This window comes from Pseudophryne corroboree, chromosome 5 (assembly GCF_028390025.1).
Source record: "Pseudophryne corroboree isolate aPseCor3 chromosome 5, aPseCor3.hap2, whole genome shotgun sequence".
Lineage (NCBI taxonomy): Eukaryota > Metazoa > Chordata > Amphibia > Anura > Myobatrachidae > Pseudophryne > Pseudophryne corroboree.
In genome coordinates this window covers 117,757,202-117,783,579 of record NC_086448.1, presented here as the reverse complement: position 1 = coordinate 117,783,579, position 26,378 = coordinate 117,757,202, and the positions used below count along the sequence as shown (strand labels likewise).

The 26,378-nt window shown below is 46.5% G+C and overlaps 1 long non-coding RNA gene and 1 pseudogene across 1 annotated transcript; both read left to right on the top strand.

Moving 5' to 3' along the window:
• The first annotated feature begins 776 nt into the window (after nucleotides 1-776).
• LOC134928836 (uncharacterized) lies at nucleotides 777-26,378 on the top strand. The gene is made up of 2 exons (XR_010178048.1): nucleotides 777-935; nucleotides 26,157-26,378. It is a non-coding gene; the product is annotated as an uncharacterized LOC134928836 (long non-coding RNA).
• Nucleotides 1,717-1,834, top strand: LOC134930326 (5S ribosomal RNA; annotated as a pseudogene).

Below are 26,378 nucleotides of genomic sequence, written 5' to 3'. Positions count from 1 at the left end.
TGCCTCCCTTCCTCCTTTTCCTCTTTTTCTTTAATCTTTCTAATTATTTTATTTTTATTTATATTTATTTTTAATTTTATTTTTATATTTATTTTTATATTTATTTTATTTTTATATTTATTTTTATTTTTTTTTATTTTTATATTTATTTTTATTTTATTTCATTTTATTCATTTTTTACTCATTTTCATTTTTACTCTTATTCATTTTATTTTTATTTTTATTTATTTATTTTTATTTTCATTCATATTTATTTTATTTTTCCATCATTCTCCTCTCTATTCTATTATTCTACTTTTGCCCACACATACACACCCCGTTTTCAATTCATTCACTTTGCAATCAACTTATCTATCCTCACTACTCCTCACCTGTCAGATCCAAAACTTTTCTATTCTTTACTTCAGACTCACATCCATTCTTTCCCTTTTCCCTTTTCCAACATGGCCGCCGCAATCATCTTTGTTCTGACTTAAACCATGCCTCCCTTCTATTTTCTTCTGTCCAGTACATATAAGTAATCCTTATATCTTTTACCTGCTTGTTTATATCTATACACTATCCAATTCTATATATCTGTGTACCTTTTATATTTCATGCCAGTTTCCTTTATCCCCTATATCTATCCTTTCCCTTTTTCATCATGGCCGAAACATCCATTTCTGCAAGGACCCAATTGGTTAATCCTGCCATCCATCATCCATCTAAAGTCAGTCATTGGTCAAACTAGTACTCTTATACTGGCCACAGGAGAGCAACAGAGAGAGGCTCTCGTGACCAAGCCTACCAAAGGTGAAACGTACGTCGAGAGACGTCCTTAGTGACGTCACCGCAGCAACGCCCAATCCGGAAGCGGGCGGCCGCGTTCCTCACTGTCAGCGGGTGCACGTCTGGGGGATTTCGGGACTACACTGGCCGCACACCTTGCGGTCGCGGTAATACTCTAGGATTACCAACACCTGACTATTTTTTCTCCCCTACAGTACTTTACCCCTACAGCGGTAGTACACAGCCAAAACTGTACAAAGTATTCACTATTTGTACTATCTCCCCGCTCATGCCTTAATGGATATCAAATAGCTTTATGCTATCTATTATAATTGTATTTCTCTACTGCATGTTCTTTTTCCTTTTTTTCAACAGCAGCAAATTATTTGCATAAATAATCTCCAATGCTATGTCAGTTCATAAGAATATGCTACAGAGTTTATATTTCTATGAGCCAGCCTTGAGCTCTAATCATCATTTTTTGTCCCTGTATCTATTGATCAAGATATGAGCACACATTCTTTGTTGCCTTTACTGAATGCTATATGATTTAAGTGATTTTTCATGCGAGCCAGCCTTGAGCTCTAAACTTATATCTTCCTGATTCCCCTTTTTCTACTCCTTATTGATGGAACAAATAACAGTGCACATACTTTAGTGCTTCTATTATTATTATTGTTGTGGTGCAATTATCTGTGAGCCAGCCTTGAGCTCTTAATATACTGTGTGTGCAGAATTTGCTATTTACACAACATATTTCATTGTGAGTGCATTTTTTCATATTCTCACTCAGTAACTATTTTTTACTTTAAGATTTCCCTTTTTTCTCTCTATTTTTCTCACCGCACACTCTTTTCTGGAAATACCTCGGACTAATTTTAGTCTTGATTTATGCTAAGTACAATAAGTAGAGTGTGACTTATCCTTATCTTTTCCTTTATTCAAACGGCCCACGGCCATACTACCCTGAGTACGCCCGATCTTGTCCGATCTCGGAAGCCAAGCAGATATGGCCTGGTCAGTATTAGGAAGGGGAACCTCCTGAGAATACCAGGTGCAGTGGGCCATTTTTAAGGAAAAGAGCTGCCCTCAATTCTGAATTTATTCCACACACTCTCTTATTTGGAAAAACATTTCAGACTATTATGGTACTGACTCATTAGAGTACAGATTTCACGGTGATCTTTTTCTTTTTCTCTCCTCTTCCTCTTTTCTCTCTTCTCCTCCATCCTAGGCCCACTGCCATACTACCCTGAATACGCCCGAACTTGACCGATCTCGGAAGCATAGCAGGCATGGCCTGGCCAGTACCAGGACGGGCAACTTCCTGAGAATACCAGGTGCAGTGGGCCTCTACTCTCCGTCCCAATCCTACTTCCCTTTCCCCCCCCCCCCCCCTTTTTCTCTTTTCTTTTTTCTCTCCCTGTTCCTTTCTCCCCCCCTCCTCCCATCAAGGGAAATCTAAATACTCTTTTCGCCCCACTCTCATTACATCCATCCTGAGCTTCATTTTTACAAACCTTATCCAGTTAGCATATATGCATATATATCTATCATTGATATCCATAACTTAGGCATATACAGTGATTTCTTGGATACCCGGGACCTTAAGAAACCATTCGGTATCCTCCACTATCCCTTTGATATTTTCACACTTTTTATTTCATTTATCTTGTACCTTATTTGTTAAAAAGGTTAAATAAGATTTTTTCAACATATTAATCATATCAGACACGAGTCCCAACTTCTTGTTCAAAAGTTTCTTTATTCAAGGATTGATTAAAAGTTACGTTTTAATATCTATTATCACACATATTATTTTGTTTATTACAAATGAGTGCTCCCAAAAAAAGGGTTTTTTGTCTTTTTCTCCTTTTCCAAATTGAAGACGGCACTTACACTGACCCCACAGGTTCTGACTCAGATACGGCTGATGGGAAGGGTAGTTCACATGTGGATGTTCCTGATCTTTTGGAGGCTATTAAATTAATTCTACAGATTACGGATGATACCGAGCCATCCGTCCCTCCTAAGAAACCAGATAGGTTCAAGCGTCAGAAGGTGGTTAAACAAGTTTTACCTCACTCTGACCACCTAGTGGATATACGTCAGGAACCCTGGGAAAACCCGGGTACGAAGTTTGTGCCTCAAAAGAAGATGCTGGCTCGCTATCCCCTCACACCAGAGCTGTCTAAGAATTGGGAAAGGCCTCCTCCAGTAGACTCACATGTGGCTAGGATGGTGGTTTCCTCAGCTCTACCTGTCACTACCGTCACGTCGCTAAAGGAGCCTACGGATAAACGTGTGGAGGGTTGTCTGAAAGCGATTTACACCCTCACGGGTGCTGCACAAAGGCCCACTATTGCAGCAACATGGGCTGCAGAGGCTATTGAAGCACGGGCCTTGGAGTTAGAAGCTTAAATCTCTTCTGACCATCCTAGACAATGCTTGTCATATATTGTCACAGCTTCTCGCTATATTAAAGAGGCGGCTTCTGATGCCGGTATCCTAGCAGCCAAGGCCTCTACTACATCAGTCCTGGCTCGCTGGATATTGTGGCTGAGATCCTGGTCTGTGGATCTGGACTCTAGAAAAACCCTGGAGGTACTCCCTTTCAAGGGAGATATTCTGTTTGGGGAGGACTTAAATAAGATAGTGGCTGACTTGGCTACTGCCAAAACTACCTGTCTGCCAAGTACCGCTCCTTCTGTGTCGAAGGCTAAAGGTACTTCCTTTCGCCCCTTTCATCCTTCAGGTAAAGCAAAAGGTCAGGCGTACAACAAGCAGGCCCGCACTTCCAAACCTGATAAGCCAAAGCCCAAAAGAGCCTAGGCGGCCCGTCAGCCAGCTTCCAAGTCCGATAAGCCTGCCACATGACGGGGCAGGCCTCCCCCTGGGGGATCCCAGAGTGGGGGGCTGGCTTCTAGGGTATACCCAGGAATGGTTGAAGACCACTTCAGATGCCTGGGTACGGGAAGTCGTCACTCGAGGTTACGCCGTAGCCTTCAAAAACCAACCCTCTCATCGATTTTGCCAGACAGACGTCCCGTTGGACCAGACAAAGGCAAATACTCTGCATTCGGTGGTACAGACCCTCCTGGATACAGGAGTCGTAGTACAGGTGCCTCTTGCGCAGAGGGGCCGGGGGTACTATTCTCCGCTGTTTCTAGTCCCGAAACCGAATGGGTCCTCCCGACCCATTCTCAACCTCAAGGCATTGAACAGGTTTGTGAAGGTTTCCAATTCCGTATGGAAACCCTTCGCTCTATAGTTCTGGCCTTGGAACCTGGGGACTACGTGGTCTCCCTGGACATACAGGATACTTACCTGTATATCCCTATAGCAGCGTCACATCAGCAATACCTGAGGTTTGCTATTGGCAACCTCCATTACCAGTTTCGGGCGTTACCTTTTGGTTTAACAACGGCTCCGCGAGTCTTCACCAAAGTCATGGCGGTGATGATGGTGGTACTTAGCCGTCAAGGGGTCAGGATACTGCCGTATCTGGACGACTTGTTTATCCTGGCAAATTCCCCAGAACTTCTCCTACGTCATCTAGATATGACGGTTCGGTTTCTACAAGCCCATGGGTGGCTCATCAACTGGAAGAAATCCTCTGCTCAGAGCATGGTGCATCTGGGAGCGCTATTGGATACTCACAACCAGAGGTTGTTCTTGTGTCAGGAGAAAGTCCTGAAGCTTCAGGACAGGATTCGTTGCTTCCTTTCTCGTCCGCAAGTGTCGATACATTCGGCGATGCAGGTGCTGGGCCTCATGGTATCAGCATTCGACATGGTCGAGTATGCTCAATTCCATTCTCGCCCCCTCCAGAGGCTGATTCTAGCCAAGTGGGACGGCCTGCATCACCGGATCAGGTCTCAAATGATCTCATTGACTCCACAGGTTCGTCTGTCGCTGCTCTGGTGGCTCCAGGACCAACAATTGTGCAGGGGCCGTCCCTTCTGGATATCCAACTGGGTCCTGTTGACGACAGATGCCAGTCTAAGAGGTTGGGGTGCGGTGCTGGAGCAACACTCCCTTCAGGTTCGGTGGACCAAGGAGGAGTCCCTCCTCTCAATCAACATTCTGGAATTGCGGGCGGTCTTCAATGCATTGAACCTAGCCCAGCATTTAATTCAGAACCGTCCTGTTCAAGTGCAGTCGGACAACGCCACCACAGTGGCTTACATAAATCATCAAGGCAGCACTCGAAGCCGTCTAGCAATGAAGGAGGTCTCACGGATTCTACATTGAGCGGAACGCCATCTACCGGCCATATCGGCAATCTTCATTCCGGGAGTACTGAATTGGGAAGTGGACTTTCTCAGTCGTCAGGACGTACATGCCGGTGAGTGGGGCCTCATCCAGAAGTGTTTCAACTCCTAGTGGAAAAGTGGGGCCTTCCAGACGTAGATCTGATGGCGTCTCGACACAATCACAAGGTTCCGGTCTTCGGAGCAAGGACAAGGGATCCTCAAGCAGCATTCATGGATGCGCTGGCGGTGCCGTGGAGGTTTCGGCTGCCGTACGTGTTCCCTCCGGTGTCACTCCTGCCCAGGGTACTTTGGAAGTTCAAGCAAGAAAAAGGAATTCTGCTTCTCATAGCTCCAGCGTTGCCCAGACGGCACTGGTTCTCAGACCTGCAAGGCCTATCGTCAGAGCGTTCAATTCTACTTCCACAACGACCAGACCTCCTCGTTCAGTGCACCTGTGCCTACCAGGACCTAGCCCGGCTGTCTTTGACGGCGTGGCTCTTGAAGCTTCCGTCTTAAGAGCTAAAGGGTTTTCAGAGGCGGTCATTCAAACTATGTTGCGAACCCGGAAACCGGCTTCTGCTCGGATTTACTATAGGGTCTGGCATTCTTACTTTGTTTGGTGCGCATCTAACGATTATGACGCTTCCAAGTTTAGTATAGCCAAGTTGTTGGCTTTTCTTCAGCAGGGCCTGGACTTAGGCCTGCGTCTGGCCTCCCTCAAGGTTCATATTTCTGCCTTGTCGGTGTGGTTTCAGAGAAAAATTGTGACCTTACCTGATGTGCATACCATTACTCAGGGTGTGTTGTGTATCCAACCTCCGTATGTCCCGCCTGTGGCTCCTTGGGACTTGTCGGTGGTTTTGGAGTCGTTACAAGAGTCTCCGTTTGAACCTCTTGGTTCAGCTGATCTTAAGTGGCTTTCCCTTAAGTTGGTGTTTCTTCTAGCTGAAGCAATAGCCAGCAGAGTGTCGGATTTGGGAGCCTTGTCCTGTAGTTCCCCATATCTGATATTTCACCGTGACCAGGCGGTTCTGAGGACTCGTCCCGGATATTTACCTAAGGTGGTTTCTTTGTTCCACCTTAACCAGGAGATTGTAGTTCCGGCACTTGTTTCTCCTGATCTGTCTCCCAAAGAGCGGTCTTTGGATGTGGTACGGGCTCTCCGTATCTATGTGAAGAGAACTGATTCCATTAGGAAATCTGATTCTCTCTTTGTACTGTTTGGATTTCACAAACGGGCCTGGCCTGCTCACAAGCAGACTTTGGCCAGATGGATTAGAATGGTGATTGCACATGCTTATGTGAGGACTGGTCGGTCGGCTCCTGCTCACATTACGGCCCATTCTACTCGGTCTGTTGGACCTTCTTGGGCGGCCCGCCGTGGTGCGACCCTTGAACAATTGTGCAAGGCGGCTACGTGGTCCTCTGTGAACACGTTCAGAAGGTTCTATGCCTTCGATACTGCTGCTTCCCAGGATGCTTCCTTTGACGCCGGGTTCTTGTGCCCGCTACAGTGCGTCCCCTCCCATAAGGAACTGCTTTAGGACATCCCCAATGTCTATTTGGAGCACAGTATACCCCGCAGCAGAAAACGAGATTTATGGTAAGAACTTACCTTTGTTAAATCTCTTTCTGCGAGGTACACTGGGCTCCACAAGGCGCCCACCCTGACGCACTTAGCTTCTTTGGGTTGGTATGGCATTAGCCGCTGACACTTCTCCTGTCGTGAGAGTGTGGTGTATGTGGCTACTAACTGTTGTCGTCTCTTTTCCTGCTATGCATTGGGCTGGTTAACTAAAAACTGAGCTCCTGTGCAGGGAGGTGGGGTTATAGAGGAGGCGGCGCTGTGCATTCTGGGAACAGTCAAAGCTTTGAGCCTGTTGGTGCCTCGGATCAAGATCCTACTCTACACCTTCAATGTTTATACTTGTGGAGCCCAGTGTACCTCACAGAAAGAGATTTAACAAAGGTAAGTTCTTACCATAAATCTCGTTGTCTGGGTCAAATAGCCCAGTGCAAGGCCACATGATAATGGCTCCTACAGCATTATTATTATTATTATGATTATTATTATTATTATTATTATTATTATTAAAGCATCTGATAGAGCTAGAAGAGGCTCTCTGTTCATCCAAAATGCGGCGGCCGAGCTCCCGGCAGCCAGCATACTGGCGCCGGAATCCAGACTGCCGGCATACCGACAGCTGGGCGAGCGCGCCACGCTATCTATTCTCCCTCCAGGGGGGTCATGGACCCCCAAGAGGGAGAAAATGTGTCGGTATGCCGGCTTTCGGGATTCCGGCGCCGGTATACTGTACGCCGGGATCCCGACAGTCGGCAAACTGAAGGCCACTCCATCCAAACCACAGATGTCACGAGAGATTTTACTGGAAAGACTGCCCTCTTTCTGAGAATGGTGATGGCTTTGGTCTGTATGTTGCCCCATGTACCTTTATTGCAGTCATGATAGTGGTTGTGTCCCACCTACGCCAGCAGAGTGGTCACTGGATTATTTATTCGGACGACATGCTTGCATCTGGATTTAACTCTCTCTTTTTATAAGTTATGAGTGTGGGGTTCACAGTAAACATACTAAAGTCCATTACAATTCTAAGGGTCCAGGTTTTAAGTATATCTATGCTTGGCCACAGGTGACTTCATTAGTACCTCAGTTCATTTATACATAAAACCTGGACTGTTATGCTGGGTACACACTGACCGATATATCGGCCATTCAGTTGAACAGCCGATATGTTGCGGGTCTGTCGGCCAGTGTGTACAGCTTTATGTCTGTGAATGATGTAATTCACAGACATAGCGCCTCGGCTGTGCAGCACAGCCAATGACCAGCATACCTATAGACATATTGGTGTATCGTTCCCGTACACTCACTGCAAAAGCCGGTGTGGTGATTGACTGCGCAACTGGGTGAGTGCATGTAAATGCCTGCCCAGTTGTGACGTCAGTCCCGACGGATCGGGCAGCGTGTATGAAGAACACACTGCCTGATCCGTCTGCAGATATATCTGCAGATCAACTGATCTGCAGATATATATATATATATATATATATGTGTGTGTGTGTCCTACGCTTAAGGTGGGTACACACAGGAAAGATATATCTGCAGATCAATTGATCTGCAGATATATCTATGGATGGATCAGGCAGTGTGCTGTGCATACACACTGCCCGATCCGTCGGGGACTGATGTCATGAACTGGGCGGGCGTGTACACACGCCCGCCCAATTCATCTGTCAATCACCGCCGGCCGCCGCAGCATGTGTACGGGCGGTTGGCCAACCGCCGTACACACACAGCGACGCGCCAATATATCGGTAGATATATTGGCCGTCGGCTGTGCTGCGGGGCCGACGCTATACGTCTGTGAACGACGGAGTTCACACACGTATCGGCCGTACACACTGGCCGACGGACCCGCGATATATCGCCCGTTCAAGAGAACGGCCGATATATCGGCCAGTGTGTACGGGTCTTAAGGGTGCCTTGAGGACATAGGGCAGTGATGGGTAACTTTGACACTTCAGCTGTTGTTGAACTACACATCCCAGCATGCCCTGCATCAATTTTAGCATGGCCAAATAGCAAAACTGTAGCAGGGCATGCTGGGATGTGTAGTTCACAGCTGGAGTGTCAAGGTTAGCCACCACTGACATAGGGCCTAATACAGAGATGGACGCAGCCGCGCGGTTGCTCGCAGCAGCCGTGTCCATTTGGGTCAACGCGCGACCTTACACATTGCACCGCATCCAGGAAGGATACAGCTGCAGCGTGATTGACACGGGTGGCACATCACACACAGCCGCTCTGAGAAAAAAAACTTCCGTTCATCTCTGAATAACCCCCATAGTTTGGGAACCACTGGGCTAAAAATACAGAAATTTGCTTAAAAAAAAGAGTTGTTAAGAAAATAACTGTCATATATCCAGGTTTTCTGCAGGTGCCCCTACAATGTATAAAATCTGTCTCCAAGAGCTTTGATTCAAATCTGTACGCGTGACTGGCTGGACAAATTGAATGATGCTGGAAGTTTGCTTGGTCAAACCCAAACTTGTGGGTCTCCCAATTTGTGAATAGCTTCATTAGTAAAAGGCACATTTAGTAAATATGGATGAACATATGCACCGTATATACAGTATTTCAGAGTATCTCCTCTCCTCATTACTCCCCATTTTGTTTTAAAAAAAAAAGTTTTATTCAAACTGGGTGCCAGAAATGTATCATAAATGAAGCAAAATGAACAGTACTCCAGACTGTAGATGGGGGAATAAATGCTGAGGTTTGTTTCTATGCAATGTTTCAGGTTACTACTAACCCCTCTTCAGGCAGTACAGTATGTGTGTATATATATATATATATATATATATATATATAAATCTTGTAAAGCGGCACTCCTCAATGTGTAGAATATATGGTCAAACAAACCGGTGCTTCCAATCCAGGATGTACCGATGCGTACAGCGTGATACAAAGTCCTTAAACGGCGGCCCTCGAAATAAGGAGACCAGGCAGGTAAGAGTTAACCAACGTTTCAATGCTCAGACAGCGGCATTTTCGTCAGGGTGCAAGTCAAAACAAACACACTTACCTCATATACCCTAGAAACCGTCCATGTCGCCGCCCGCCGCGCACTGCATCGCATCAAAATGACGTCATCAGACGCACGCTGCGTCCAGTTACACGGAGAGAACCTCCTCCACATGACCTATAGTGACCAATCAAAACAGGGTATGAGGTATCATGGCAACCAAAATAACATAAACATCGATCATGCTGTGTTAAATAATCCTAACATGAAGTCATAATAATGCAGTCCACAAAAAACGTACTAAAAAACCTATTGCACAATGCTGCATATAATGAATGTGATTAACTGTAAACACATATATGCAAAAATCAGGCTTCTAGAGTATGTTAATAAAGGAAGATATTGGTTATACGGTAATGTCAATATCCATCATACCACCTGTGTGAGAAAATTGTTACTTATAAAAAACAAGATAGTCCCAAATTTTCATTAAGACCCCGTGGAGCCAGAGTGTCCCATCTGAAAATCCATCTGCTTTCAGCTTGCAGCAACATAAGGGATCTGTTTCCACTTCTCGTCGGCGCGGTTATATGTTCAGTGATCCGATAGCATAGTGACGTCAAACTATGTCTGGCCTCGCAAAAATGTCTAGAGACAGGTTGGTCACTGTGACCAGTTTCAATAGCAGATTTTATCGAAGAGCGATGGGCAGACATCCGTTCTTTGAATGTCCTGACGGTTTTGCCGACATAATGTCGGCCACCCGGACAACTGATTAGATAAACCACAAATTTTGTGGTGCATGTGACTCTTTGTCGAATGTTACATTTCTTTCCTGAAAATGGATGAAAGAAAGAATCTCCTGGAATCATATAGCTGCATGTTGTACAATTTACACATCTGAAACATCCTGGACGTGGAGTGCCCAGAAATGAAGAACTTGCTGTTGTCGCACCAAGTCTGGAAACATCATTTTTAACTAAATAATCTCTTAGGTTTCTCCCTCGTTGATACGCAGACATTAACCGCTTGTTGTTAAGAGTGTAGTGCCGGGTCAGCTTTAACGATGGACCACTGTGCTTTTGAAATTTAATGAAGCTGGTACTGAGATCATGATAATGGTTCACCCAGTTGAACTTGTTTTGAGCTTCTACTTGAGAAGATTTGCTATAGTAACCATTTCGCACAGATTGGAGAGCTTTTTGCTTAGCTGCTAATAGCAATGGCCTCTGATAGCCCCTAGCCAAAAAAAATTTCAATCATAGCTGCAAGAGCCTCTTCAAGTACTTGCGAATCACTGGTAATACGGCACACTCTGAACATTTGAGAATAGGGGAGACCCCTTTTAAAGGGTATCGGATGATGACTGGAGGCAAGCAACAGGTCACAACAGCATAACTGCAGAATGCCTAGACCAATTTACAACAAACTTGGTACACATATGACTTACAAGCTGGGAACAAACACTGTGGGAGTAAGACACCCCTAGCACCCCAAGGGGTGAGGCAGCAGCACAGAGTTTTTCAGCAGACAGCATAACTCTGGAATGCCTGGAGCAATTTACACCAAACTTGCTACACATATTGCTTACCCCCACAGTGTTTGTTCCCAGAGTGTAACACACCACTAGCACCCCTAGGGGTGGGCCAGCAGCACAGACCATATCAGAAAATGCATGATATGTCAGTGATGACAGGGCTGCATGTGACAGGTGCAGTGACATGATGTGAGGAGGGGAATGGAGGTAGCACGAACCCACACACTGAGAGTTATATAGTGGAAGAAGCATGGTCCTCCAGCAGCACAGAGTATATCAGGAGATACATAATGTCAGGAACATCCACCTGTGAAACAGATTCCCCATCAGAAACGTCATGATCAGAGTCTGTGGGTCAGTATACACGCCATCTTCATCGGACAATCTCCTTGCGTTCGGCTGTACGATTGGAATCGTCGCTAGAACCAGTGCAAAACCACAAGGGACTTCATACCCGTACGACGTGCGTGCGCATTGCGGTGCATACGCATGCGCAGATTAGCCATTTTTTTCACTGATCGCTACGCAGCGAACAACAGCAGCTAGTGATCAACTCGGAATGACCCCCTAAGAGAGGCAAGGGTGATGAGGATACACTCTCCACAGCAACACCAACACTAATGTCATGTTTGTCTTGCAAAGCTGGGTTAATCTCTCAGGATCTGGTTCAAAATGGAATATGTGCAAATTGTTTTAGCTTTCACCGAGGCCTCTTGAATAATTCGAGGCAGGCACAGGTTCAGGTTGAACCCCCATGGGCTACTTTTGCACAGACATTGGGCATAATTCAGAGTTGATCATAGCCATGCAAAATTTTGCACGGCTACGATCAGTTACTTAGACATGCGGGGGGACGCCCAGCACAGGGCTAGTCTGCCCCGCATGTCTGGCTCTGCCCCGCTGCACAAGTACAAAAGCATTGCACAGCGGCGATGCTTTTGTACTTGGCAAGTAGCTCCCTACCAGTGCAGCTCCTGCGTGCTGGCAAGGAGCTACTTGTCGCTGTCCGGGTCACACACAGCGGCTGCATGTGATGTCATACAGCCGCCGCGGCCCACCCCCCGCACATGCCCCTAAAACGGCAATCAGGCAGAGGCGATCGCAGGGCTGAGATGGCCGTCGGCTGTCTGGCATGCGCCAGCGCATGCGCAGTTCAGACCTGATCAGCTGCTGTGCAAAAATGCATAGCGATCAGGTCTGAATTAGGCCCATTATCCAGTATAGCTGAGCGGATGATGCCACCTCCTATACCAAGGATAGGTTACCCTATTAACCCTTACATGCAACATTCCACCTGGGGCTTATCACATCCAGTATAGGAATTGGAAGCCTCTCAACAGAAACAGCCTGAAAGGCCGGTGGTAAGTAAATCACATAGACATGAAACAACAGCTTCACAGTCTACACATGTTTCAGTTGAGGACTCATCGGAGGATGAGGACTCATCGCACTCCGGATCTGCATACAGAGACGACGATGAAGGCCTCAGCTCAGTGGACATTCCTGAGCTAATTAGTGCTATGAAAGCCATTCTATCCTTAGAGGAGCTAGCAGAGCCTTTGTTAAAATCTAAGGCACCTGTGTTTAAAATAGTTAGGACTGAGTTTCCTGGGTCAGAAAAGCTGATGGAAATTACGCAAGAGGCTTGGGTTACACCCAGTAATCAGTTTAGAATTCCAAGGAAATGGAATTCCCACTATCCTCTTCTGGCTGGGGACTGTTTAAAAAGTAGATACGCATGTCATCCGATTGGTGTGAAAATCTACATTACCTCTGCCTTCAACATCATTAAACGATATCACGGATAGGAAAATAGATGGTTTTCTTAAAACCATTTTCACCTGGTCTGGGGCAATCATAAGACCAGCCATGGCTTCGGCTTGGATGGCAAAAGCAGTGGCAGCCTGGGCTAATGCATTGGAGGATGACCTTTTAATGGCATCTAGACAGCAAAAATCCCATATTGCACATATCAAACAGGCAGCTATTTTTGTGGAAGAAGCAGCTTTGGATATGGGTACAATTGCCTCTCAGGCATCAGCCTCAGCAGTAGCAGCTCGCAGAGCGGTTTGGCTATGTACATGGAAAGCTGACTCAGAATCTAAGAAGGTTCTGGAGTCTTTGCCTTTTACTGGAGATATTCTTTTTTGTAAACGATTAAACACTATTTTGGAGTCAGAAGCAGACTCCAAGAAAGTGAAGTTTCCTTCCACACAGAAATCCAAGCCTAGATTTCCAGCTTTTCGGCCCTTTCGGACTCAAGGAAAAGCAAAAGGAAAGGGTTATGGCAAACAGTCTCAATCTGACAAGTCTGGTAAGACTAAAAAGCATTGGGCTACCAGAGGGCAGGCCTCCAAATCAGAAGATAAACCATCAGCCTGATGGTGGGACCCCAGGGTGGGAGGCCGACTTCTGCAGTTTGCACAGATCTGGCAGCAGTCTAGCACAGATGCCTTGGTGCAAGAGGCGGTATCTCACGGTTATGCATTTTCTTCAACGAAACACCCTCCTCAAAGTTTCTTCAGTGGAAACGAAGACCAGGGCTTGGCAAAAGGCAGTTCAGAAGTTGCTTCAGTGAGGAGTGATAATTCCAGTTCCTCCTGCACAACAGGGACAAGGTTTTTATTCTAACCTGTTTCTAGTCCAGAAGCCAAATGGGTCATTCCAGCCCATACTCAATTTCAAAGTGCTGAACAAGTACATTTGGGTGCCTCGGTTTCATATGGAGAAATACGTTCCATTATTTTGGCCATGGAGACGGAGGATTTTATGGTATCCCTGGATATCCAGGATGCTTACCTTTATGTTCCTATAGCACTGTCCCATCAGTGCTAACTCAGGTTTGCTATCCTCTAACATCATTTTCAGTTTCAGGCTCTACCATTTGGACTGGCCACAGCTCCCAGAGTGTTCACCAAAATTATTGTGGTAATGGTATCTTATCTCCGTCAGCAGGGGATAAGGATTTTTCCATACCTCGACGATTTATTAATCTTGGCACAATCTCAGGAATTACTTCAGTGTCATCTGTGGCAGACAATGGCTTGTTTGTAGAGACACGGTTGGCTCATAAATTGGGCAAAGTCATCCCTGGTTCCATCACAACGGATGACTCACTTGGAGGCTGTGTTGGATTCATGTCTTCAGAGAGTATTTGTACCTCTATCCAAAATTCCATCAAGGATTCAGGAGCTGCTACACAGTCAAAGGGTATCCATTCACGCAGCAATGCGTGTGATGGGGTTGATGGTGTCGACATTCGACATAGTGGAGTATGCTCAGTTCCACTCGAAGCCTCTGCAACGTCTGATCCTTTCCAAATGGAATGGTTTTCATCAGACAAAAAAAAACGCAGACTATGGTCCTTCCTCTGGAAGTACGGAGGTCATTAGCCTGGTGGCTGCAGACATCCCATCTGGACAAACGGAGACCCTTTTGGATATAAGATTGGGAAATTCTGACAACGGATGCCAGCCTTCAGGACTGGGGAGTGGTGTCAAGAAAGAGTTGCTTCCAAGTGCAGTGGACCAAGGAAGAGAGTTTCCTGCCAATAAATATATTGGAACTTCTTGCCATATATATATGGCACTCGTTCAGGGGAAACCAGTCCAAATCCGCTCGGACAATGCAACGGCAGTAGCGTACCTCAACCATCAGGGAGGAACTCACAGCCAAAATGCAATGAAGGAGGTAAGTCACATGTTAAAGTGGGCAGAACTTCATCATCCAGCCTTGTCCACAGTGTTCATTCCGGGAGTCCTAAACTGGGAAGCAGATTTTCTTAGTCGACACACCATTCATGCAAACGAATGGGCTTTACACCCCGAGGTCTTCCAAATTCTGGTAGACAAGTGGGGGTTACCGGAGATAAATCTCATGGCATCCCGTCAGAACAACAAAGTTCCCACATACGGAGAACAAAGGATCCCAAAGCGATCTTTGTGGATGCCCTCTCAGTGAGATGGGACATTCGTCTGGCCTATGTGTTTCCACCAATTGCCCTGTTACCCAGGGTGATGTGAAATGCAAAATAAGGAAGGGGCACCATGATACTAATAGCTTCTGCTTGGCCCAGAAGACATTGGTACACAGATCTGCAGAGATTGTTCCATTCCTACTCCCTCAATGTTCAGATCTACTGTCTCAGGGTCCTTGCTATCACACGCACCTGGATCAACTGTCTTTGACGGCATGGCTCTTGAGACTTCCATCCTGAAGCAAGAGGATTCTCACAACAGGTAATTCAAACAATGCTCAGAGCAAGGAAACCTTCCTCATCTCGCATTTATCACCGAATAAGGCAAGCCTATATTCAGTGGTGCAGTGACCGGAAATTTGATCCTTGGTCTTTCAGAGTTTCCAGAGTCCTAGCATTCCTTCAGTTAGGAATGGACAAAGGTCTAAGGGTGGCTTCCTTGAAAGTGCAAGTGTCAGCACTGACTGCATGGTTCCAAAAGAAAATTGCTAACATACAGGATGTGTGCACTTTTTTACAGGGAATGCTGCACATTCAACCTCTTTTTGTTCCTCCTACAGTGCCTTGGGACTTAAGTTTAGTCCTAAAGGCCCATCAAGTTGCTCCATTTGAACCACTAAAACGAGTGGATTTTAAATGGTTACAGCAAAAGATCTCTCTCTACTGTCTGTTGCGTCAGCTAGAAGAGTTTCATATTTAGGGGCATTGTTATGTCGCTCTCCTTTTCTGATTTTTTATCCAGATAGAGCGGTTCTCAGAACCAAATCTGGGTACCTTCCTAAGGTGGTGTCTAAATTCCACATTAACGAAGAAATTGTAGTCCCGGCCTTCCAAGGGCCAGACCTTTCTGCGGGAGATGCATCGTTGGATGTAGTCCGTGCTTTAAGGATCTACGTGGATTGTACCATCAGAAAAACAGACACTCTCTTCGTACTCTACGGATTTCACAAGAGAGGATGGCCTGCTGACAAGCAGACACTGGCGAGGTGACTTCAAATGATGATTTCAGAAGCATATTCTCAAGCTGATCTCCCTGTTCCGGCTAATGTCTCTGCTCACTCTACTCGTAAGGTAGGTTCATCATGGGCAGCACAACGTGGTGCTTCAGCAGAACAGATATGTAAGGCAGCCACATGGTCTGCCATTAACACATTCATTAGACATTATGCCTTTGATACCTTTGCCTCTCAGGATGCTGAATTTGGGCGAAGGAGTCTCCTGTCCAATCAGGAGTGTCCCCACCACTAAATTGCTTTGGGACATCCTAATGCTATCCTGTGGATAACCTGTGGACCCTGCAGGAGAAATAATCGTTATGGTAGACTTACCGTTGATAACTTTATTTCTCCTAAGTCCACAGGATCCCACCCTGACGCACCTGATGTGAGGATCCTTTCACTTACTGACCTCTTCCTTCTTGTCCTCCCACACACCCCACAGTCTGGGGTCTATTCATAAAGCAGAGAAAAGTCCTGTTTTGCATTAAACAAAATTCGCAGAGCAGGTTACCATGGAGAAGTCCCTGACTTCTCCAGCGGCAGCCCAGCAGCAGCCCCGCTCCATGCCTGAATCACATCACCATACTTTAGTATAGTAAGTGCAATTCATGAAGGAGCAGAAAGCCCAGCTTTCCGCTTCTCCATGAAGTTCAGGGTCGTCATCTCAGGTTGTTGCAACCTGAACTGCAGTGCGTCCCTGCTCTCTGTCTACACCCGGTGCTGGCTCTGCCCCCTGAACTCTCATCGACCACTGCGGCCTTCCAGGAGGTCAGTTGATGGATGACTTCAAGACAGCAGTGGGGGACCGCCGGTGAAGAGTGTTGCTGGAGCCCGGGACACCACATCACTTTGCCGGAAGGGTGAGTATACATGAATTGCTACTTTTAATAGCTATATATCGCATCATTCCGATGCGATGTATAGTGATAAGTACCAATTCATTTTCTTTATGAGTAGACCCCTATGTCTCTCCCCAATGATGCCATGCTGCATTCCCAGCTCCTCCACCAGATCCCAAAGCACTGTATCCCCTCCCCAAGCCCTTGGGAGAAACTCACCTGTGCTGCACTCCCTAGTATCCAGACCTGAACACCAGGGCCATCTTAACAGCAGTGTAGGCCCCTGGCCACAGCAATGACCCAGGCCCCCTACCCATCCTCCAGCGGTAGGGGTGGGGGGTGCTATCAGCGGCAGCTTTGATGTCCCACGGGCGGTAGGGGGTGTTCTATCTTCCGCTCAGCATGTAGGACCTGGAGCAGTCATTTCTGCTAATTACTCCTTTACTGCACAGATGGGGCTAAACTGTAGAAGGGGGCATTGGGCTGAATGAAGAAGCCCTGGTACATGACTTCCAGCGTGTTTGGGGGTGTTTAATACGTAGGGGAGGGGTGGATAGTTGAGTGGGCTTAATATTTATCATTTTCCAGTGGGAGGGCAGCTTGCTTGACTGCAGATATCTCAAGTTCTTGAAAATATATTTCTTAGCTTTGAATGGGATAAAAAAACTAGAGAGTCCCACCTTTCAGGAGGTACTGGGGACTTGGGGATCAGAGTTCAGGAGCCAGAGCAATTTACCAACGAAAATCTAAAACTGCATATTAGGCATGTGGAGCTGGAGCAGGGACCAGCTGCTTGAAGGCTACCTCTGGTTCTGGGCATAGAAGAGACAATTTACCAGTGTCCACCAAAAAGGGAGAGTCCCAGCTTTTGAATTATACCCTCAGAAAAACTCTTAAGTCAGACAGAACCTGAGATATCTGACTGGGAAGAGCAATTAACAGGCTTGGATGGGGACCTCTCCTTTCAAGTCCGATGTCTCCAGTTCCCCAGGGCCGATTTTCAAAAATCTGGTACCCCTGGAAAGAGGGGATCCTCAGCTATCAGCCTAGGGCCCTTATACTCCTGGGGCCCTTGGGCAAGAGCCCATTGAGCCCATATGAGAAGACGGCCCTGCTGAACACCACACAGCAAACTTCACCAGAAGAGGCCGGCGCTGGGCACGGGAATCCTGGCCAGTGGAGCTACTGCAATGTCCTGTAACTGCCTGCAATAGAGCTGTACCTGGAAGAGCGAGTGAAAACTCATGCCGCACAGTCACTGTGTGTGAGAGGCTCCTGTCACTCACACCGCCTACAGCTCACTGCCCTATTTGGACAAGATGGCTCACATTCCTGCCAGCACTAAGTGGTTTATCCTTGGGGCCCCTCTGATCCTTGGGGCCTGGTTCAGGTGTCCCCTTTGATCCCCCCTGTTGCCATCCCTGGTTCTAACTGTAAATCCCTACTTCTGCTGTCAGCGACTGCACTCCTGTTTCTCTGACGTCCTAGTGGATGCTGGGACTCCGTCAGGACCATGGGGAATAGCGGCTCCACAGGAGACAGGGCACAAAATTTAAAAGTTTGACCACTAGGTGGTGTGTACTGGCTCCTCCCCCTATGACCCTCCTCCAAGCCTCAGTTAGGTTTTTGTGCCCGTCCGAGCAGGGTGCAATCTAGGTGGCTCTCCTAAAGAGCTGCTTAGAAAAAGTTTGTTAGGTTTTTTATTTTCAGTGAGTCCTGCTGGCAACAGGCTCACTGCAACGAGGGACTTAGGGGAGAAGAAGTGAACTCACCTGCGTGCAGGATGGATTTGCTTCTTAGGCTACTGGACACTAGCTCCAGAGGGACGATCACAGGTACAGCCTGGATGGGTCACCGGAGCCGCGCCGCCGACCCCCTTGCAGATGCCGAATAGAGAAGAGGTCCAGAAACCGGCGGCAGAAGACGTCTCAGTCTTCATGAGGTAGCGCACAGCACTGCAGCTGTGCGCCATTGCTCTCCGCACACTTCACACCAGCGGTCACTGAGGGTGCAGGGCGCTGGGGGGGGCGCCCTGGGCAGCAATGTAATATACCTATTCTGGCTAAAATATATCACATATAGCCCCTGGGGCTATATGGATGTATTTAACCCCTGCCAGGTTCCAAAAAAAAAACGGGAGAAGAAGCCCGCCGAAAAGGGGGCGGGGCCTATTCTCCTCAGCACACAGCGCCATTTTCCTGCCCAGCTCCGCTGCGAGGAAGGCTCCCAGGACTCTCCCCTGCACTGCACTACAGAAACAGGGTAAAAACAGAGAGGGGGGGCACTTATTGGCGATATTTATAATATTTGAGCTGCTATAAAGGGAACACACTTATTAAGGTTGTCCCTATATATATTTATAGCGCTTGGGTGTGTGCTGGCAAACTCTCCCTCTGTCTCCCCAAAGGGCTAGTGGGGTCCTGTCTTCTATCAGAGTATTCCCTGTGTGTCTGCTGTGTGTCGGTACGTGTGTGTCGACATGTATGAGGACGATGTTGGCGTGGAGGCGGAGCAATTGCCTGTAATGGTGATGTCACCCCCTAGGGAGTCGACACCAGAATGGATGGCTTTGTTTATGGAATTACGGGATAGTGTCAGCACGCTACAAAAGTCGGTTGACGACATGAGACAGCCGGCAAACCAGTTAGTACCTGTCCAGGCGTCTCAGACACCGTCAGGGGCTGTAAAACGCCCTTTACCTCAGTCGGTCGACACAGACACTGACACTGAATCCAGTGTCGACGGTGAAGAAACAAACGTATTTTCCAGTAGGGCCACACGTTATATGATCACGGCAATGAAGGAGGCTTTGCATATCTCTGATACTGCAAGTACCACAAAAAGGGGTATTATGTGGGGTGTGAAAAAACTACCGATAGTTTTTCCTGAATCAGAGGAACTGAATGAAGTGTGTGATGAAGCGTGGGTTACCCCAGATAGAAAACTGCTAATTTCAAAGAAGTTATTGGCATTATACCCTTTCCCGCCAGAGGTTAGGGCGCGCTGGGAAACACCTCCTAGGGTGGATAAGGCGCTCACATGCTTATCAAAGCAAGTGGCGTTACCGTCTCCTGATACGGCCGCCCTCAAGGATCCAGCTGATAGGAGGCTGGAGAATACATTAAAAAGTATATACACACATACGGGTGTTATACTGAGACCAGCAATCGCCTCAGCCTGGATGTGCAGTGCTGGCGTGGCTTGGTCGGAGTCACTGTCTGAAAATATTGATACCCTGGATAGGGACAGTATTTTACTGACTATAGAGCAGTTAAAGGATGCATTTCTTTATATGCGAGATGCACAGAGAGATATTTGCACTCTGGCATCAAGAGTAAGTGCGATGTCCATATCTGCCAGAAGAAGTTTATGGACGCGCCAGTGGTCAGGTGATGCGGATTCCAAACGACATATGGAAGTATTGCCGTATAAGGGGGAGGAATTATTTGGGGTCGGTCTATCGGATCTGGTGGCCACGGCAACGGCCGGAAAATCCACCTTTTTACCCCAGGTCACCTCCCAGCAGAAAAAGCCGCAGGCTTTTCAGCCGCAGTCCTTTCGTTCCTATAAGAACAAACGAGCAAAAGGACATTCCTATTTGCCCCGAGGCAAAGGAAAGGGTAAGAGACTGCAACAAGCAGCTCCTTCCCAGGAGCAGAAGCCCTCCCCGGCTTCTACAAAGGCGTCAGCATGACGCTGGGACCTTACAAGCAGACTCGGGGGCGGTGGGGGGTCGCCTCAAACATTTCAGCGCACAGTGGGCTCACTCGCAGGTGGACCCCTGGATCCTGCAGGTAGTATCTCAGGGTTACAGGTTGGAATTCGAGAAGTCCCCTCCTCGCCGTTTCCTAAAGTCTGCTTTGCCAACGTCTCCCTCCGACAGGGCGACGGTATTGGAGGCCATTCACAAGCTGTATTCTCAGCAGGTGATAGTCAAGGTACCCCTCCTACAACAGGGACAGGGGTATTACTCCACGCTATATTGTGGTACCGAAGCCGGACGGCTCGGTAAGACCGATTCTAAATCTAAAATCTCTGAACCTGTACATACAAAAATTCAAGTTCAAGATGGAGTCACTCAGAGCAGTGATAGCGAATCTGGAAGAAGGGGATTTTATGGTGTCCTTGGACATCAAGGATGCTTACCTTCATGTTCCAATTTGTCCTTCACACCAAGGGTACCTCAGGTTCGTGGTCCAAAACTGTCATTATCAGTTTCAGACGCTGCCGTTTGGATTGTCCACGGCACCCCGGGTCTTTACCAAGGTAATGGCCGAAATGATGATCCTTCTTCGAAGAGAAGGCGTCTTAATTATCCCTTACTTGGACGATCTCCTGATAAGGGCAAGATCCAGAGAACAGCTGGAGGTCGGAGTAGCACTAACCCAAGTAGTGCTCCAACAACACGGGTGGATTCTGAATTTTCCAAAATCCCAACTGATCCCGACGACACGTCTGTTGTTCCTAGGGATGATTCTGGACACTGTTCAGAAAAAGGTATTTCTTCCGGAGGAGAAAGCCAGGGAGTTATCCGATCTAGTCAGGAACCTCCTAAAACCAGGAAAAGTATCTGTGCATCAATGCACAAGAGTCCTGGGAAAAATGGTAGCTTCTTACGAAGCGATTCCATTCGGCAGATTCCATGCACGAACTTTTCAGTGGGATCTGCTGGACAAATGGTCCGGATCGCATCTGCAGATGCATCAGCGGATAAAATTGTCCACAAGGACAAGAGTGTCTCTGCTATGGTGGTTGCAGAGTGCTCATCTGTTAGAGGGCCGCAGATTCGGCATACAGAACTGGGTCCTAGTGACCACGGATGCCAGCCTGAGAGGCTGGGGAGTGGTCACACAGGGAAGAAACTTCCAGGGCGTGTGGTCAAGCCTGGAGACGTCTCTTCACATAAATATACTGGAGCTAAGAGCAATCTACAATGCTCTAAGCCTGGCAAAACCTCTGCTTCAGGGTCAGCCGGTGTTGATTCAGTCGGACAACATCACGGCAGTCGCCCACGTAAACGGACAGGGCGGCACAAGAAGCAGGAGGGCAATGGCAGAAGCTGCAAGGATTCTCCGCTGGGCAGAAAATCATGTGTTAGCACTGTCAGCTGTGTTCATCCCGGGAGTGGACAACTGGGAAGCAGACTTCCTCAGCAGACACGATCTGCACCCGGGAGAGTGGGGACTTCATCCAGAAGTCTTCCACATGATTGTGGTCCATTGGGAAAGACCAATGGTGGACATGATGGCGTCCCGCCTCAACAAAAAACTGGACAGGTATTGCGCCAGGTCAAGAGACCCTCAGGCAATAGCTGTAGACGCTCTGGTAACACCATGGGTGTACCAGTCAGTGTATGTGTTTCCTCCTCTGCCTCTCATACCAAAAGTACTGAGAATTATACGGCAAAGGGGAGTAAGAACGATACTCGTGGCTCCGGATTGGCCAAGAAGAACTTGGTACCCGGAACTTCAGGAGATGCTCACGGAAGATCCGTGGCCTCTACCTCTAAGACGGGACCTGCTTCAGCAGGGACCGTGTCTATTCCAAGACTTACCGCGGCTGCGTTTGACGGCATGGCGGTTGAACGCCGAATCCTAAGGGAAAAAGGCATTCCGGAAGAGGTCATCCCTACCCTTGTAAAAGCCAGGAAGGAGGTGACTGCACAACATTATCACCGCATTTGGAGAAAATATGTTGCGTGGTGTGAGGCCAGGAAGGCCCCGACGGAGGAATTTCAACTGGGTCGATTCCTACATTTCCTGCAAACAGGATTGTCTATGGGCCTCAAATTAGGGTCCATTAAGGTTCAAATTTCGGCCCTGTCGATTTTCTTCCAGAAAGAATTGGCTTCAGTTCCTGAAGTCCAGACTTTTGTAAAAGGAGTACTACATATACAGCCCCCGGTTGTGCCCCCAGTGGCACCGTGGGATCTTAATGTAGTTTTGGATTGGCGGCTTTATCGTATAAAAGCCCATATCTGATTTTCCATTCGGACAGGGCAGAACTGCGGACGCGTCCTCACTTTCTGCCTAAGGTGGTTTCAGCGTTTCACCTGAACCAGCCTATTGTGGTGCCTGCGGCTACTAGCGATTTGGAGGATTCCAAGTTGCTGGACGTTGTCAGAGCATTGAAAATATATATTTCAAGGACGGCTGGAGTCAGAAAATCTGACTCGCTGTTTATACTGTATGCACCCAACAAGCTGGGTACTCCTGCTTCTAAGCAGACGATTGCTCGTTGGATTTGTAGCACAATTCAACTTGCACATTCTGTGGCAGGCCTGCCACAGCCTAAATCTGTCAAGGCCCATTCCACAAGGAAGGTGGGCTCATCTTGGGCGGCTGCCCGAGGGGTCTCGGCATTACAACTCTGCCGAGCAGCTACGTGGTCAGGGGAGAACACGTTTGTAAAATTCTACAAATTTGATACCCTGGCTAAGGAGGACCTGGAGTTCTCTCATTCGGTGCTGCAGAGTCATCCGCACTCTCCCGCCCGTTTGGGAGCTTTGGTATAATCCCCATGGTCCTGACGGAGTCCCAGCATCCACTAGGACGTCAGAGAAAATAAGATTTTACTTACCGATAAATCTATTTCTCGTAGTCCGTAGTGGATGCTGGGCGCCCATCCCAAGTGCGGATTGTCTGCAATACTTGTACATAGTTATTGTTACAAAAAAATCGGGTTGTTATTGTTGTGAGCCGTCTGTTCAGAGGCTCCTACGTTTGTCATACTGTTAACTGGGTTCAGATCACAAGTTGTACGGTGTGATTGGTGTGGCTGGTATGAGTCTTACCCGGGATTCAAAATCCTTCCTTATTGTGTACGCTCGTCCGGGCACAGTATCCTAACTGAGGCTTGGAGGAGGGTCATAGGGGGAGGAGCCAGTACACACCACCTAGTGGTCAAACTTTTAAATTTTGTGCCCTGTCTCCTGCGGAGCCGCTATTCTCCATGGTCCTGACGGAGTCCCAGCATCCACTACGGACTACGAGAAATAGATTTATCGGTAAGTAAAATCTTATTTTTCCACCCCTTTTCCACTGCATCCCGGGAAATTGCCGGTGTCTATGAACCTGACAATTTCCCGGGTCTCAGCTCCATGACCCTGGTAAGGAGCAGGGTCGGGGACCTGGGGTTTAGTGCTAGGTAAGTTGCGTTTACAGTATACTAGGTTCTGCATGTTCATGTGCAAAAACCTGGGATTTTGAAGTCAGTGTAAAAGGTGTATAATTTGCGCTATGGTTGTTTTGAGATTTGTCCCGGATGGAGAGTGAGGCTGGGGCATTTCTCCAGCATCAGGATGTGCATCAAACCTGCTTGCGGCCAAGTTATACCAAGCACTACTTAGTATTTGTTTAAATACAATTTTAAAGGCTACCAAATGAAATGTTACAGGTTTGTTAGGAAGATGTTAATAAAACATAGCTACATGTGTGATGAAAAATACAAAAACATTACAAAATTTAGCAATAAAGGTAGTCTTTTTAGCTAATATTGCAGCTCCTAAGTGACTGATAAAAAAACAATCTCCACTCTATCATAATAATATATAATAATATATCATAATATATTATTGATACTTGCGTGAGCTGTCCTACATATATCTGGGTGGGAACTCACCACTGTGTAGGGAAAGTGTTCAAGTTCAATCCACTGTTAAATAAAACAGGCATATGATAGACTTAATGCGTCTGTAATACTGTAGGGTAGATGTATCAAGACTTGGAGAGAGACAAAATGGAGACATTGCCCAAAGTAACCAATCAGAGTATGTCATTTCAATACTGCATCAGTTAAATGAGAGTTAGTAACCGATAGGCAATGATATGGATAAGTGAATACACAAAATGGAAGCTGGATGTCATTTTGTCTATTGCTTAAAAGAAACTGTTGCTTTAAATGTGATTCTTATATGTTTGAAGAAACTTTGATTTTAGTAGCAATTAAGGAAGGTAGTCTAGCTGTGCAGTATTTCATAGACTGTGGTTAGGCAGTATCCTATAGAAAAGGGAAATCAAAATGATGTTGAAGGTAAAAGTATATTTTTAATTTAACAGTCATAATCACAAGATCCTGAGCTAAATAATTGGAAATCCCCCATAAGGGGAGTATATCAATTATAATATATTCTGATACAGTATTTGAAATGTAATTGGTCTATGTATATGATTGGCCTGTTGATTTGACTGGTTTATGTAATACTGTCAATAAGGTATATAAGATTAAATCATTATGAACGTTTTCAGTTCACAATTCATATTATTGTGATCAAATAAGTCTTCAATTACTTATTGTTGCTATATCAGGCAACTTCCCCACTTTATCACTCTCCAAGGCTTGCTACATCCCCCCTTTGTCCGTAGTTCTTCGATTACACGTTTTCCTGCTTATATAAAAAAAGCACAAGTTAAAATATAAATCAGGCCCATAGTGTCCCCAGTACATATTGTGCCACATTACAGTGCCCCAAGTCATATTTTATAACATTATAATGACCTCCAGTTATTTATTTTTTTACCACATTACAATGAGCAGGTCTTGGGAAATAATTAGATATATTGTAGACCCAGAGGCAAAAGTTTGTAAGGGCCCCTATGTACCACCCAATGGTGAAAAATAGAGATGAGCGGATTCGAATTTAACGCCACAATTCACGCCAGTTCGGTTTTATCCAGATTTTTCCTATTGGCTATCCAAAACACGTGACATCCATGAGACAATAAGATGCCGTTTTGAGAACCGAGTAAATCCGAGTAAACCCGAACTTGCTCATCTCTAGTGAAAAATGCATACAACACATGTAACACTGACAGGGAAGGTGGGCCCCTCTCAGCTGTGGGCCCCATAGCAGCTGCACTCACTGCACCTATGCCCTTGTATATAACACATGTATCTGTGACAGGGAAGGTGGGTCCTTCTCAGCTCCGGGCCCCATAGCAGCTGCACTCCTTGCACCTGTGGTAGCTACGCCCTTGTTAATACCCTTCAGTTTTATAATAATAATCTGTGTCCTCTTTAGTCTACTAATAACATAATCTGTGCTATTTTTAGTAAAAAGATATTGGTTGTTGCTCCTTAGTAAAATAGTAATACTATGTGCGCCCTTTATTAGATATATTAATAATCTGTGGCACTTTTTTAATGAAATATAATGTGTTCCCATTACCGTAGTAATAAATATAATATTCCATTTAGTATCCTAGTAAATATAATGTTCCATTTATTATCTCTGCAGCCACCTAAGAAGTCACTTCCACACCTGGCATTCTCGGATCTTCTGTCAGCTACAACATCTGTCTGTGAGTCACCAGTTAGTTCCGGCCACCAGAAACTGTTTCGGGGATTCTCATTTGAGACCAGGATATACAGTAGCTGTTCTGCTGCAGATTACATTGGGTTTAAACCAAATAATTTATTTTTAACATCTGTATTATATTAAAGCAATGATTTAACTTTA